We start from the raw sequence: 17,975 nt of genomic DNA on the forward strand, positions 1-17,975 counted from the left end.
TTGTTCAACAAAAAAAACTGTTCTGTGAATGAGAGAAATTGGCAGCAGCTTTTGGTATTAACTACCTGTGTCAGTACAAAATTTCCCCTGCTAACATTTCTGAAAATGTTTTACATGTATTTTTGACAGCATCTTAAAATGTTTAAGTAGTATTTTTTTTATATTTTGTTTTATAACAACAATTTTAGTTGTTCCACAAAATTCAACATATTTTAAAATATTACGTATGTTTGTAATATTAATATATAAAATACCTTAGAAACCCAATAACATTACAGAGTAAGTAGATCCAAGTCTCATATTCCCAAGATGGACTTGAGAAATCCCTGGGCTCTCTGCAGACTTAGTGGATCCAATGGTATATGTGACTGTCTACAGGTGGGACCACAGGGAAAGTCCATTTAGGTTATACTACACAAAAGACACTTCCCTGAGGGAATAATGAGAATCAGAAATACAGTCCATTCTCTGTTTACCAAGCTTTATGTCATGGTTAGGCTGGATTAGGTGGGAGCAAGGGGCACTTTATTCTACACAGAGAACTAGAGGCTCACAAAGCCACCAGCCCCAAATCTGAGTCCTTCCAAGGATATAACCATTGAATGAAAGGAAATTATTCAGTGCTCGCTTCGGCAGCACATATACTAAAATTGGAATGATACAGAGAAGATTAGCATGGCCCCAGTGCAAGGATGACACACGAATTCATGAAGCATTCCATATTTTTGACATTTCTCCAAAGAAGACATACAGATGGCTAACAAACACATGAAAAGATGCTCAACATCACTCATTATCAGAGAAATGCAAATCAAAACCACAATGATGTACCATCTCACGCTGGTCAGAATGGCTGCTATCAAAAAGTCTACAAACAATAAGTGCTGGAGAGGGTGTGGAGAAAAGGGAACCTTCTTACACTGTTGGTGGGAATGCAAACTAGCACAGCCACTATGGAGAACAGTGTGGAGATTCCTTAAAAAACTGAAAATAGAACTGCCATATGACCCAGCAATCCTACTGCTGGACATACACACCGAGGAAACCAGAATTGAAAGAGGCATGTGTACCCCAATGTTCATCGCAGCACTGTTTATAATAGCCAGGACATGGAAGCAACCTAGATGTCCACTGGCAGACGAATGGGTAAGAAAGCTGCAGTACATGTACACAGTGGAATATTATTCAGCTATTAAAAAGAATGCATTCGAATCAGTCCTAATGAGGTGGATGAAACTGGAGCCCTTTATACAGAGTGAAGTATGTCAGAAAGAAAACACCAATACAGTATATTAACACATATATATGGAATTTAGAAAGATGGTAATGATGACCCTACATGCAAGACAGCAATAGAGACACAGATGTAAAGAACAGTCTTTTGGACTCTGCGGGAGAGGGTGAGGATGGGATGATGTGAGAGAATACTGAAACGTGTATATTATCAAATGTGAAACAGATCGCTAATCCAGTTTCAATGCATGATACTGGGTGCTCAGGGCTGGTGCACTGGGATGACCCTGAGGGATGGGATGGGGAGGGAGGTGGAAGGGGGGTTCAGGATGGGGAACACATGTACACCCATGGCTGATTCATGTCAATGTATGGCAAAAACCACTACAATATTGTAATTAGCCCCTGATTAAAATTTATTCATTTTAAAAATTCATGAAATTGATACATAGGAGAAGTGTAATTAAATTCAATGAGTTTTAAGCCTTTGCTTTGTTTGGAAGATGATAGAAATACTAATTCATATTGAATTATAATAAATAAAAATAGCATGTTTAATTTCTAGATGTGGACATTCACTAAAATAATAGTAACAATCTATAAAAAGCAGTATGCATAATATATACCTCTTCACATGCACAAAAAATTATTAACTACAAAGACAACTAAAATTATTTTTAACATAAAAAGTAAAAATACTGTAAAATAAATAAAACCCAATTGTTGTATACTTTGTAGCTTAGCCATCACAATATTTGTAAAAATTGCAGAATTACTTAATAATAGTCTAATTACAAGTAACATAATAGGAAGTCATTGAATCATATCTAAATATAAACATCAAGGAGATACAGTATAAAAAATAAGGAACAACAAACTATGTTAAAAATACGGAGATAAAGACAGTAAGAAATTCCTAAAAGTATTGCAGATCATTGCTTCTGAGAATGAGGGTGGAGACAGGACAAGCAGATGATAAGTTTTCACTGAAAGACTTACAGAAATATTTTTACATTGGTGAACCGAAAAAATCAAATTTTTAAATAAATAAAAATCTTTATCCAAGAAAGATTTTTTAAAAGGCATGGATAATTAAGTAGCTCAGACAATTAAGGTCTTCCTAGAGAGTCCCTTGGACTGCAAGGAGATCCAACCAGTCCATTCTAAAGGAGATTAATCCTGGGTGTTCATTGGAAGGACTGATGCTGAAGCTGAAACTCCAATACTTTGGCCACCTCATGCAACAAGTTGACTCACTGGAAAAGACTCTGATGCTGGGAAGGATTGGGGGCGGGAGGAGAAGGGGACAACAGAGAATGAGATGGCTGGATGGCGTCACCGACTCAATGGACATGAGTTTGAGTGAACTCCGGGAGTTGGTGATGGACAGGGAGGCCTGGCATGCTGTGATTCATGGGGTCTCAAAGAGTCGGACACGACTGAGCGACTGAACTGAACTGAATTGAACTGAGGTGACTTGGTGGTAGAGAATCCACCTGCCAATGCAGGAGACCTAGGTCAGGAAGATCCCCTGGAGGAGAAAATGGCAACCCACTCCAGTATTCTTGCCTGGAAAATTCCATGGACAGACGGGCCTGGCAGGCTACTGTCCCTTGGGTTGCAGAAAGTTGGACACAACTGAGAAACCAACACTTTCACTTTTCAGGCAATTAAAAACCTCAAGGTGAACAAAATTTCTTATTAGATGTTTGTGTAAGCAATGGCAGAGCTCCTTCATTGGGGACTGTTGCAATGCTTTCAATAAAAGAAAACAAGAACACCTTATTGATTTGAACTTAACTTCTCTCCGTTTCCGTTCCGTTCCGTTCCGTCGCTCAGTCGTGTCCGACTCTTTGCGACCCCGTGGACTGTAGCCTACCAGGCTTCTCCGTCCATGGGATTCTCCAGGCAAGAATACTGGAGTGGGTTACCGTTTCCTTCTCCAGGGGATCTTCCCGACCCAGGGATCGAACCCGGGTCTCCCGCATTGGAGGCAGACGCTTTAACCTCTGAGCCACCAGGGAAGCCCAAACAGACTTTTCTTCAAACTAGAAATGCTAGAGAAACAGTCATTTGCATCCTGTGAAAAGAAAAAATGAAAGTCATTCAGTCGTGTCCAACTCTTTGTGACCACTAGGCTCCTCTGTCCATGGAATTCTCCGGGCAAGAATATGTCATTCTCTTCTCCAGGGGATCTTCCCAACCCAGGGATCAAACCTGGGTCTCCTGCATTGCAGGCAGACTCTTTACCTTCTGAGCCACCAAGGGAATCCCCTGTGAGAAGAAAGAAGACTTGCTAACTTCTTCCCAGAATAACTGACAGAAGCCTTTTAGAGAAAAATCCTTCAAAACTTGTAGGAGGCTCCATTTCAAGATTCTCAAAGAGAAAAATAAATCATGTGTTAGAAATTTTAGTACGTTTGATAGATTTCTGCTCAAATTTTAAGTAGATAATGTATGAATATTTTTTTTATTTTTTATTGGAGGCTAATTATTTTACAATATTATATTGGTTGGTTTTGCCATACATTGACATGAATCCGCCCCCAGGTGTATATGAATTCCCCTTCCTGAACCCCCCTAGGACCACATAGATAGCTTAAGAAAAAAGTCTTTTTTTTTTCCCAATTACATGAACAAAGACTGAAAGCTTTCTCTATATCAGAGATTTTGAATTCTGCAACACATTTCCAACAAAAGTCTATCATGATATGCTTACATGTACGTGATTCAGGGAAGTGGAGAAACCCTGTGGGAAGGTGTACTCATGATCCAAAAACATCCACAAGGACTTCTGCCTAGGTTGCATTTGCTGTGTATCCAACAATTACTGGCTGTCCGCCAAAATGAGCACAATGTTAAATATTAATGGACTAGTAACGCGCAAACTCAGACAAGCTCTCCCATTCATAGAGTTATAGTTTACAGATGAAGGCAGATGGTTAAATAATTATAACAAATTGTGACAGATTTTATGATAACAACTTATAAGGTAGGATAGAAGAATTAAGTGGAATATTACTCAGCCATAAGGAATGAAATAGTGCCATTTGAAGAGACATGAATGGACCTAGAGACTGCCACACTGAGTAAAGTAAGTCAGAAAGAGAAAAACGAATATTGTAAACAAACACTTATATGGGGAATCTAGAAAAAATGGTATAGATGAACTTACTTGCAAAGCAAAAAATAGAGACACAGATGTAGAGGACAAACAGTTGGATGCCAAGTGGGGACGGAGGGGAAGGATGAATTGGGAAATTGGGATTGACATATATACACTGTTGATACTATGTATAAAATTAATAATTAATGAAAACCTACTGTATAGCACAGGAAACACTGCTCAGTACTCTGTAGTGCCTTAAATGGGAAGAAAATATAAAATATATACATATATATCTTCCCAGCCCAGGGGTTGAACGCAGGCCTCCTACATTGGCAGGTGGATTCTTTACCATATAAGCCATCAGGGAAGCCCTCAATTAAATCAGTGTACAGGTATTCAGAGGGTGTTCTTCTTTCTCATTGGGTTTAGTGGCTTTTTGGTACATGTGGTATTTATGCTATATTTGCACCCATAATCTGGACAGTTTTTTAAAAACAAATTCAATAATTTGGAGGAAAATTTTTTTTCAATGCTTCAGAATCAATTAGGTAGTGTAAAAATTACCCATTTCTACTTTTTATTTCTCTGCTTTTGTGAGTCACTACAAGTCAGAATAGCCTTAGCCTCACAATATATGATTTCTACTAATTCTCAAAATATTTCGGATGGTTGTGTTTTGAAAGAAAAACCCTACCCATTGTCAATCTCTGGTAGCGAACAGAAATGGCTATGTAAAATATGTTTTTCTTAATATATATATTTTATTTAAGTATAGTTGACTTAACAATGTTTAGGTGCACAGCAAGGTGACTTAGTTATACATATACACATATATTATTTTTGAGATTATTTTCCATTATAGGTTATTATAAGTTATTGACTATAGTGATGAATAAAGAAACAAGTCAACGCCCTGCCTCCCCACTCACTCACTCTCCAAATACATTCCACCTCTTGTATTTACAGCTGGGTTTCTACCTGGGAGCCTAGGAGCCACAGAAATTATTAGCATCAATTGAGTCTCTTGTTTGCCAGGCACAGTGTTAAGTCCTACAAAGTTCAGGGCATTAATTGTCCCCAGCCTGCTCCTCACCATCTCTATTAGCAGCTCCAGCTCAAGCCAGTTCAACTCAAGAGATGCCCCTAGATTCCTGCCTTTTCTCTATATATCCTGATGCTGCCGCCTTCATCCTCTACCTAGTAACCTCTCACCTGGACACCTAACAAGCTTCCTGTCTGAGCATGCTCCCTGACTGCATGCTCAGTTCCTTACTCCCTCCACCTTTTACATTCCCAGTAAAGTTATTCTCAAAAAAAAAAAAAAAATCACGTCACTGACCTAATTTTAAAATGTTGATTATTTCTGATTAGTTTGGATAAAAATCCGAAGTCCTTGGCCAAATGGTCCTTGTTTCAGCCCCACTTAGGCACACTCGCTCTCAACCCTCTCCCACCCCACAGACCCTCCACCACACTCTAGGTCTTAATTGTCCCCTGAACCCCCTCAGGTCCCTTGTCTCTGCTTCTACTTAAAGCGCCCTCTGCACCTTCATCTTCTCCCAAACACCGGGCCATACTTTAAAACCCAGATCAAAAGCCACCTTTTTTAAAATATAAATTTAATTGGAGGCTAATTACTTTACAATATTGTAGTGGTTTTTGCCATACATTGACATGAATCAGCCATGGTGTACATGTGTTCCCTGAACCCCCCCTCCCACCTCCCTCCCAATCCCATCCCTCAGGGTCATCCCAGTGCACCGGCCCTGAGCACCCTGTCTCATGCATCGAACCTGGACTGGCGATCTGTTTCATACATGAGAATACACGTTTCAATGTTATTCTCTCAGATCATCCCACCCTCACCCTCTCCCACAGAGTCCAAAAGACTGTTCTATACATCTGTGTCTCTTTTGCTGTCTCGAATGTAGGGTCATCGTTACCATCTTCTAAATTCCATGTATATGCGTTAATGTACTGTATTGGATGAGATGGCTGGATAGCATCACTGACGCGATGGACATGAGTTTGAGTGAACTCCGGGAGTTAGTGATAGACAGGGAGGCCTGGTGTGCTGTGATTCATGGGGTCGCAAGGAGTCGGACACGACTGAGCGACTAACTATACTGTATTGGTGTTTTTCTCTCTGGCTTACTTCACTCAGTATAATAGGCTCCAGTTTCATCCACCTCATTAGAACTGATTCAAATGTGTTCTTTTTAATGGCTGAGCAATATTCCACTCTGTATATGTTCCACAGCTTTCTTATCCATGCATCTGCTGATGGACATCTAGGTTGCTTTTACGCCCTGGCTATTGGAAACAGTTCTGCAATGTCACCTCTTTAAAGGAACTTCTCTCACATCCCCAGGCACAATTACCTCCTATCTCTGCAATGTTACTCATCACAGTGCATTCTCATTTGCCTTTAAAATCACTCACGTTGTTCCTCAAAGCAGGGACATAGGCTCTGCCCACCCCAACCACATTCCAGGCACCTAGAAGTGTCATGTTCAATCTCGGATTAATTTGCTAGGGCTGCTGTAGCCAAGGACCACAGGCTGGGTGGCTTGAGCAATGGAAATGTATCATCTCAGGGATCTGGGGTCTGGAAGCCTGAGCTCAAGGTGTCAGAAGGCTAGTTTCTCTGAGGGCTGTGACAGAAGGATCCATCCAGGCTTCTCTCCTTGATTCGTAGGTGTCGTCTTCTCCAGGTGCACCTTCACATTGTCTCCCCGCTGCATGTGTCCCCTTGTGTTCAAATTTCCCTTTTAGAAGGACACCGATCCTATTAATATTAGATTGGGTGCTCACTTTATTCAGCATGACTTCATTTTATCTGATTACATCTCAGTTCAGTTCAGTCGCTCAGTCGTGTCCTCTTTGCGACCCCATGAATTGCAGCACGCCGGGCCCTCCCTGTCCATCACTAACTCCCGGAGTTCACCCAAACTCATGTCCATCGAGTCGGTGATGCCATCCAGCCATCTCATTCTCTGCCGTCCCCGTCTCCTCCCGCCCCCAATCCCTCCCAGCATCAGAGTCTTTTCCAGTGAGTCAACTCTTCCCATGAGGTGGCCAAAGTATTGGAGTTTCAGCTTTAGCATCAGTCCTTCCAATGAACACCCAGGACTGATCTTTAGAACGGACTGGTTGGATCTCCTTGCAGTCCAAGGGACTCTCAAGAGTCTTCTCCAGCACCACAGTTCAAAAGCATCAATTCTTCAGCTTTCTTTATAGTCCAACTCTCACATCCATGCATGACCACTGGAAAAACCATAGCCTTGACTAGACAGACCTTTGTTAGCAAAGTAATGTCTCTACTTTTTAATATGCTATCTAGGCTGGTCATAACTTTCCTTCCAAGGAGTAAGCGTACACAGACCCTATTTTCAAATAGGTTCACATTCTTTTGTCCTGGGGGTTCAACATGGGCATTTGTGGGGGCACATTTCAATCCATGACAAATGCATGGTGTTTAGTGAAGGACTGAACAATGAAAGAAGAAATGAATGAAGTATTGTTGTTCTGTCCTTTGAAATATACACCACTGTCTCCTTTCCTTCCAAGTCCCACTAGCTATTTCCTTCACTCTTACTCAAATTTTGTATTAATTTCTGCTCCAGGGTCTATTTCCCAATCCAACCTTCCTATTTCCACTATATTATTCTTTTTAAATGCTCTTTATACCAACTCATTTATCTAACTAAGGGTTTACCATGGCTCACTTTCTCCTACTTTATCAAGTCCAAAACTACCCTACCTCCTTTCAAGAGCTATTGTACTCTGAATCTAGCTTATTTATTATATTTTAGGCAATGTTTGGACTTGCCATGTGTGGATATCCACACTAGACTGGAGGAGTCTTGAGATGAATGAAGATCTAAAAACTGACCACGTATCTTAGGTGGACAGAATCTAGAAGGAGGCCCTGGAGAGTTTCTGGGGACTGGCAGACTGAGCAACATATCAGAAAAAAAACTGATCACAAGTAAACAAGGAAATGCAAACATAGCATCAGGAGCTCTACAAAAAGGAGCAATGAGTCCCAAGAGGTGGGTGGAACCCAGACACAGGAAATCTAAGGACAGGTGAAATTCTGAATTGCAGGAAAGCCGGCCACATAGGAAACTGCATCTCTGGGAAACAAAGCACAAGCCACTGGGACACAGTTCAGAAGGAATGTCCAGGTTTTCTGGATGAGCCATTAGACCCATGAAAACAAACAAAATAGAAAAGAGGGCTGGAAGGACTGAGCACCAAGGAACCAAGAGCAGAGGGGACATAGGATCAAATTAGTCCAGTTCATTCAACCTGGGTGCAAGAATAATGAAGGAGCATAGGAATGTGGTGAAAAAACTAGGCTTACATAATCTTACCTCCAATCCAGGAAGAAAATAAATATAGATAAAAACATTGTTATTATTAACAAATATTTTACACACAAAAAAACTATTTTCAATCTATTTAATATTATTGAAAGACTTAGATGTAAGTCTGAAACCATACAACTTCTAGAAGAAGACACAGGCAGTATCCTCTTTGAAAGAGGTCCGTCTAAAGAAAGGTCTTTTAGATATGTCTCCTCAGGCAAAGGAATCAAAACCAAAAACAAACAAATGGGATGACAGCAAACCAAAACACTTTTGCCCAGTGAAGGGAACTATCAACAAAACACGGTTTGCCTGCTGAATGGGAGAAGATATATCTGATAAAAGGTTAATATTCAAAGTACACAAAGAATTCAAACAACTGAAACAAACAAACAAACAAAAACCTGATTAAAATACCGACAGAGGGTGTGAACAGACAATTTTCCAAAGAAGACTTAAGAGATGGCCAACAGCCACATAAAAAGATGCTCGATATCACAAATCATCAGGGAGAGGCAAATCAAAATCACAATGATATATCATCTTACACCTGTTATCATGGTTATTATCAAAAAGACAAAAAAAGGGAGGCTTGTTCACTGTTAGTGGGAACGTGAATTCATGCAGCCACTTTGGAAAATAGTATGGAGAGTCATGAAAAAATTAAAAATAGAACTATTGTACAATCCAGTAATTCCACTCCTGGGTATTTATCAGATGAAAACATAAATCAGTTCAGTTCAGTTCAGGCGCTCAGTCGTGTCCGACTCTTTGCGACCCCATGAATCACAGCACGCCAGGCCTCCCTGTCCATCACCAACTCCCGGAGTTTACCCAAACTCATGTCCATCGAGTCAGTGATGCCATCCAGCCATCTCATTCTCTGTCATCCCCTTCTCCTCCAGCCCCCAATTCTTCCCAGCATCAGAGTCTTTTCCAGTGAGTCAACTCGTCGCATGAGGTGGCCAAAGTATTGGAGTTTCAGCTTCAGCATCAGTCCTTCCAATGAACACCCAGGATTGATCTCCTTTAGAATGGACTGGTTGGATCTCCTTGCAGTCCAAGGGACTCTCAAGAGTCTTCTCCAATATTTATTCTTCCAATCCACGAATACGGTATATTTCTCCATCTATTAGTGTCTTCTTTGATTACTTTCACCAGTGTTTTATAGTTTTCTATGTACAGGTCTTTTGTTTCTTTAGGTAGATATATTCCTAAGTATTTTATTCTTTTCATTGCAACAGTGAATGGAATAGTTTCCTTGATTTCTTTTTCTATTTTCCATTAAAAAGAATGCATTTGAATCAGTTCTAATGAGGTGGATGAAACTGGAGCCTATTATACAGAGTGAAGTAAGCCAGAAAGAAAAACAACAATACAGTATACTAACTCATATATATGGAATTTAGGAAGATGGTAATGATAACCCTGTATACAAGACAGCAAAGAGACACAGGTGTATAGAACAGCCTTTTGGACTCTGTGGGAGAGGGCGAGGGTGGCATGATTTGGGAGAATGGCATTGAAACATGTATATTATCATATGTGAAACAAATCACCAGTCCAGGTTCGACACATGATACAGGATGCTTGGGGCTGGTGCATGGGGATGACCCAGAGGGAGGATAAGGGGAGGAGGGAGGTGGGAGGGGGGTTCAGGAAAGGGAACTCATATACACCCGAGGCGGATTCATGTCAATGTATGGCAAAACCAACCAATATAATATTGTAAAATAATTAGCCTCAAAAAAAAAAAAAAAAGTCTTCTCCAGCACCACAGTTCAAAAGCATCAATTCTTCAGCGATCAGCTTTCTTCACAGTCCAACTCTCACATCCATACATGACCAATGGAAAAACCATAGCCTTGACTAGACGGACCTTGGTTGGCAAAGCAATGTCTCTGCTTTTTAATGTACTATCTAGGTTGGTCATAACTTTCCAAAGAGTAAGCGTCTTTTAATTTCCTGGCTGCAATCAGCATCTGCAGTGATTTTGGAGGCCCAAAAAATAAAGTGTGACACTGTTTCCACTGTTTTCCCATCTATTTCCCATGAAGTGATAGGACTAGATACCATGATCTTTGATTTCTGAATGTTGAGCTTCAAGCCAACCTTTTCACTCTCCTCTTTCACTTTCATCAAGAGGCTTTTGAGTTCCTCTTCACTTTCTGCCATAAGGGTAGTGTCATCTGCATATCTGAGGTTACTGATATTTCTCCTGGAAATCTTGATTCCCGCTTGTGCTTCTTCCAGCCCAGCATTCCTCATGATGTACTCTGCATATAAGTTAATTAAGCAGGGTGACAAAATACAACCTTGACGTACTCCTTTTCCTATTTGGAACCAGTCTGTTGTTCCATGTACAGTTCTGACTGTTGCTTCCTGACCTGCATACAGGTTTCTCAAGAGGCAGGTCAGGTGGTTTGTTATTCCCATCTCTTTCAGAATATTCCACAGTTTATTGTGATCCACACAGTCAAAGGCTTTGGCATAGTCAATGAAGCAGAAATAGATGTTTTTCTGGAACTCTCTTGCTTTCTCCATGATCCAGTAGATTTTGGCAATTTGATCTCTGGTGCCTCTGCCTTTTCTAAAACCTGCTTGAACATCTGGGAGTTCACGGTTCACATATTGCTGAAGCCTGGCTTAGAGAATTTTGAGCATGACTTTACTAGCTTGTGAGATGACTGCAATTGTGTGGTAGTTTGAGCATTCTTTGGTATTGCCTTTCTTTGGGATTGGAATGAAGACTGACCTCTTCCAGTCCTGTGGCCACTGCTGAGTTTTCCAAATTTGCTGGCATATTGAGTGCAACACTTTCACAGCATCATCTTTCAAGATTTGAAATAGCTCAACTGGAATTCCATCACCTCCACTAGCTTTGTTCGTAGTGATGCTTTCTAAGGCCCACTTGACTTCACATTCCAAGATGTCTGGCTCTAGGTCAGTGATCACGTTATTGTGACTATCTTGGTCACGAAGATCTTTTTTGTACAGTTTTTCTGTGTATTCTTGCCACCCCTTCTTAATATCTTCTGCTTCTGTTAGGTCCATACCATTTCTGTCCTTTATCGAGCCCATCTTTGCATGAAATGTTCCCTTCGAATCTCTAATTTTCTTGAGGAGATTTGTTTTTCCTATTCTGTTGTTTTCCTCTAGTAATCTTAAAAGATATATATACATATAATAGATATAAAGATATATGTATAGAATATTAAAAATGTCTATTCAGATCTTTTTAATCGGGTTGTTTGCTTTTTGATATTGGTTGTATGAATTTTATATGCATACCTAATATCATTGCAGCATTATTTACAGTAGCCAAGATATAGTAGCAATCTAAGTGGCCATCAACAGACGAATGAGCAAAGAAGACATGGCATATATATGTGTGTGCACACACACAAAGGAATATTAGTCATAAAAAGAATGAAATCGTGCCGTTTGCTATGACATGGATAGACCTAGAGGACGTTATGCTAAGTGAAATAAGTCAGACAGAGAAAGAGAAACACTGTATGATTTCACTTATATGTGGAGTCCAGAAAACAAAACAAATGAACAAACAACAAAACATAAGCAGCGTCATAAATTCAGAGAATAAACAGATGTGGTAGGGGAGGGGGCTGTAGAGAAATAGGTAAGGGAGACTATAAATATAAACTTCCAGTTACAGAATAAACAAGTCCTCGTATGAAATGTACAGTGTGGGGAATACAGTCAACAATTATGTAACATCTTTGTATAGTGACAGATGGTAACTAGAATTTCCATAATGATCGTTTTGAAATGTATAGAAATATCAAATCATTATGTTATGTACCAGGGACTAACACAGTGTTGTAGGTTAATTATATTTTGAAAACAAACAAACTCATAGAAAAAAGAGATCAGATTTGTGGTCAGCAGAGAGGTGGACTGGGGGAGGGCGGATTGGACGAAGGTGGTAAAAAGGTACGTGATCCTAGTTACAAGACAAAAGTGTGCTAGAACTGTGAGGGACAACATGATACATATAAATAAGAGCACTGTACATTATATACGACAGATGGAAACACAATAAATCTGAGTTCTCATCACAAGAAAAAAATATTTTTTCTACTTAATTTTGTATCTATGTGAGATGATGACAGTATACCAAACTTACTGTGGTGATCATTTCATGATGTTTGTAAGTCAATTCATAGGCTGCACACCTTATAATACAGTACTGTACATCAATTATATGTCAATAAAATCAGAATTAAAAGTGTGATTTAGTGATTTTTGAAAAGATCCACAGCGGTTTTCCTGGTTTTAAAATTTTGTGACATAGGAGACACACTGGTGACATGTCTCCTAAAATATCAACTTTTTCCCAATGAAATCACTGCAGAGAAGTAACCCACCAAGTCATGAGATGTGGACACAGATTTCCAGGCTATCTTCCCAGTTCCCTGAAGGAGCCAGTAACCCTCTGATTGGCTGAGCATCTCTTCTCTCACATTTACCTTATATGATTGTCTTAAATCCAAATGAAACAACATATATGAAAAATAGCTGTGTTGACTCTGAGATGGTTTTCATAACCGCATCACTGCTACCAAGGATAGTAATACATCCATGGATAACAGGACAGCAACACACTAGTAGTAAAAGGACCAGGGCTTTTTTTTTTTTTTAAGACTTTCTGATATGGATTATTTTCAAAGTCTTTACTGAATTTGTTACAATATTGTTTCTGTTTTACATTTTGGATTGGGGGCCACGAGGCATGTGTGATCTTAGCCCCCAGACCAAGGATAGAACCCACAACCCCTGCATTCAAAGGCAAAGTCCCAACTACTGGATCATCATGGAAGGCTCAAGGACCAGTGCTTAAAATCTTTGCTACTAAAGGAAAATTTGACCTCAGGGAGGTGTGCTTTCCTGCCGTTCTTCCATGGTTGTATGCTGTCTGGCCCGTGTCCAAGAGGCGCTGCAGTTTCAGACGGCACCCAGGACAACCAAGGGCAGGAGATGTTGCAGGTACATGATACTGAGGGAGGGTGCGCTCCGCCATGTCCCCACCCTCGCCCCCCCCATGGGCTCGGCTCCCCCGCCAGCCCCACAGTGACAATATGAGGCAGCGCATCTGAAGCAGCAGAGCCAAATATCTGATTTGGATGGCTCCGCTGAAGATGCCTCATCACAACGGTGGGTGCCCAGATTACCAGCTTCCTGCTCTTGGCTTCCGCACGCTCTGCAGCAAGTACAAACTGCACAGAGAGCTCCCTGCAACAGGGACGGGAGGAAGCCCAAATGGCTGATGTGGAGTGTCTTGTTTGGGGACGAGTTCACTGATGAGGAATAAGCTGAGGAGGCAAGATGCTGTTGTTTTTCCTGTCAAGGCACATGGTAATAAGCACATGGCAAGTGTTTTTAGTGTGTTGTTTTTTTTTCCTTTCTAACTTAGATTCAGAAATTTCTGGCGATGAGAAAGCAATTCCTTTTCAGGGAAGAGTCACCATGACTTTTACCCTTCTCTCCTTGACACACAGGGGCTCCACATCAGTCAGCATCATTGACAAAAATTACAGATCCTGGAAGGACCTGGTCTCAGCTGTCCCCCACAATCCCTTTCCAAAGTATTAGCTGTTTCTGACACCCTCCTGTGGTCCGGTTTCAATCTGACTGAAACATAAATAAAATCACAGTGCCTCATTAGCCACAAATACCTTCTTTATATTTTTACTACACAAGGGATAGTATCTTCTGAACTTTATGCAGAAACCCCTGAAGTCTCTAAAGACAACAAGAGACAAGGACTTCACATTTCCCCATATGTGCCTGCAGAATAAAAGGTGCTCTCTATTTTTAAGTGTGTAAAAAGTGAATTTCACATTCAAAAGTATCCAGACTTGTAGAAAACAAATTTATGGTGGGCATCTGGTCCCATCACTTCATGGGAAATAGATGGAAAAACAGTGGAAACAGTGTCAGACTTTATTTTGGGGGGCTCCAAAATCACTGCAGATGCTGACTGCAGCTATGAAATTAAAAGACGCTTACTCCTTGGAAGGAAAGTTATGACCAACCTTGATAGTATATTAAAAAGCAGAGACATGACTTTGCCAACAAAGGTCCGTCTAGTCAAGGCTATGGTTTTTCCCGTGGTCATGTATGGATGTGAGAGTTGGACTGTGAAGAAAGCTGATCGCCGAAGAATTGATACTTTTGAACTGTGGTGTTGGAGAAGACTCTTGAGAGTCCCTTGTACCGCCAGGAGATCCAACCAGTCCATTCTAAGGGAGATCAATCCTGGGTGTTCATTAGAAGGACTGATGCTAAAGCTGAAGCTGCAATACTTTGGCCACCTCGTGCGACGAGTTGACTCACTGGAAAAGGCTCTGATGCTGGGAAAGGTTGGGGGCGGGAGGAGAAGGGGACGACTGAGAGTGAGATGGCTGGATGGCATCACCGACTCTGTGGACATGAGTTTGAGTGAACTCCGGGAGTTGGTGATGGACAGGGAGGCCTGGCGTGCTGTGATTCATGGGGTCGCAGAGAGTCGGACACGACTGAGCGACTGAACTGAACTGAACTGAACAAAAGGAGGGATAAATTGGGAGATTGTGATTGACACATATACACAGTCATATATAAACAGTCCAGGGGGATCACTGAAATGCAAGATGGGTAAGATTCCAGTCATTACACATGTGCATACACACACCATGTACTTACAGACATTCATTGTGTGAGAACATAAATAGATGTATGGGCATCAGTGCACAGCCATGAGAAGGTTCACACTTTGTATTTAGGGTCATTGGCATGAACTCACATACATTTCCACCTGCAAACAAACACAAGTATAATCACGTGCCAACTTGTACATAACAAAGTCTTTAGAATGATTTTGAAAACTGAAGTGACCAAATGTGCATGTTTTAATAGATGTCCCTTCTTGATTTTCATAGGCTATCCTAAAAAAAAAAATCAAGTCATAATAAAGGATTTGGAATAACCTGCCTCTCTTATTCACTTAATTCTTTTAGTCCTGTGCTAATCATGCCAAGTTTGTGGGTTCAGTCCCCAGGCAGGCTGTTTACATCTGCTCTGCTCCAGAGAACCAGGCTGCACTTGAATCTCACATCAGTCTTGAGATGAACACACCACAGATGCTTGAAGTTGAGCACATGAGGCCTGGAACAGACTCCACGGATATAAAGCTCAGCTCTCTACTTCCTAGATATGTGATTTCCGACTACTCGGCCACCCTGAGCTTCCATCTCATCTGTAAAATTGACTAATAATTATATTTCTCTCCTCAAACTGTTGTGGAAACTAACTGAGAACACACACAGCTCAGAAGCCACTAGGGATGGGGGCTGGGACGAGGTGGAGACGATGGCAATACTCACCACTTTGCTATCAGGGAACTAAGCAGCTGTGTTGAGTGGATCATACAAATCCCCTCTAATGATCATAACTCAGGAGCAAGTTTGAAACCCAGGATCATGAGTCTGAAGAATCTGCATCTTGCAAATTCAAAACTAATGGAAAAATAACTGGCTTATTTCCCAGCTTTCTAATCCCTGGTTATGATTTGAAAGATTTGCAAAACAAATTCCATGGCTTAAAGCCCAATTAAATCTTTTGTGAAAAAAAAAAAAGCCAACACATATAGTATAAACTTCAACTTGTCAAGGAGAAATATATGCACAGTAGAAAGTTAATTAATGGTATTCTCCGTGCATTCCTGTTTTAACTCTACTTTTCTACTGTCTTTTACACTAGTTAAGTATTGCTTTTATAATTTCACTGAGTCCCACAGAAGAACTTTTAGTAGAACACATAGTCAGATTTAATTACTTTATCTAAGTCCTAATTCATCTATGTTAATATCATAAGACACTATGTGATGAGTCTACATGTTTTTCGGGTACAATATGTCACTTGTCTGTGATGATTTACCTGATCGATGATCTTATTTAAAAGCAAAAACAGACACAGAGACATGCAGAGCAAACGTATGGATACCAAGGGGAAAAAGGAGAACGAGACGAATTAGGAGACTGGAATCGGCACATATACACGAATGACACTATGCATAAAATAGATGACTAACGAGAACACACTGAACAGCACAGGAACCTCTACTCAATGCTCTGTGATGACCTAAATGGGAGAGAAATCCAAAAGAGGGGGAGATATATGTATAACATAGATGATTCACTTTGCTGGGCAGCAGCAACTAACACAACGTTGTAAAAGAACAATACTCCAATAAAATTTGTTAAAAAAAAATGATTCCAGAAGGACCTTCAGTCTGAAATGTACGATGAGCCTGAGACTCCCTTTTGCCTTTCTGTTGTCACTCTTGCCATGGTTTTTTCTCACAGCACTGGCTTGTGTGACTTCTTTAGATTAATTTTCCCATATGTTTCTAATTCACTCTCCAGAGAAATCAAGGTCAAGTATAAACAAAACCTCAACCTGTTTAAAAAAAATAAAAGTAGAAGAAAATTAAACCAATTATTTGCCACCATTTCCACCTTTGTATTTACTTCTCCCACTAGATAATCATCTAAATGAATACAACTTGTGATACCAAAATGGGCCATTTTATAATTAGCTGTAACAGAACCTAAATCTTAAACAAACAAATCATCTTATACAACCTCTAGCATCTCTGAGCCATTTGGAAGAAATTCTTTTTAGCACTTATCAAAATCTCACAGAGAATTTCTAGAAAATCATTGGGTGTCTCCAAAAAGCTCAATCCAATTTAAAATATGTTCATACTATTGATTTATTCTACAATTTACATCTACCTGTAGCTTTACCATTATTTACACAAATTAACCTTCATATTCCTTCCTCTCAATTTTTCCTAAATTTCTGTTTATTCAATCTCTTTTCTTTCTTATACTAAAATAAAGTGAGGGACTTCCTTGGCAGTCCAGTGGTTAAGACTCCAGACTTTTACTGCAGAGGGTGCCAGTTCAATCCCTGGTCAGGAACTAAGATCCCACATGCTGTTGTGGCCAAAGATTAAAAATAATAAATACAATAAAGTGAATAAATTAAAAATTAAAAGTTTCACCCATGGTACCTTTAATAAAATCAAACAATGAAGTTTTCTTTAAACCACTTTCTCACCTGATACTGAAATATCAAAATGTTCCAATCAGGCCACAGAAAACATGTATGAAAGGACAGCACTGAAACTGAACTCAGAATATTATCTCTTACCTTCTAGTAAATATAATTATCATTTCTCAGGGGGTGTAGAA

General features: G+C 40.2%; 1 non-coding gene across 1 annotated transcript; it reads left to right on the top strand.

The window, feature by feature from the left end:
* The first annotated feature begins 620 nt into the window (after window positions 1–620).
* On the top strand, window positions 621–727 carry LOC129540166 (U6 spliceosomal RNA). Its single transcript, XR_008682617.1, has one exon. It is a non-coding gene; the product is annotated as a U6 spliceosomal RNA (small nuclear RNA).
* Window positions 728–17,975: the final 17,248 nt, after the last annotated feature.

This window comes from Moschus berezovskii, chromosome 11, assembly GCF_049115385.1.
Source record: "Moschus berezovskii isolate FMDL1 chromosome 11, NW_MosBer_1.0, whole genome shotgun sequence".
NCBI lineage: Eukaryota > Metazoa > Chordata > Mammalia > Artiodactyla > Moschidae > Moschus > Moschus berezovskii.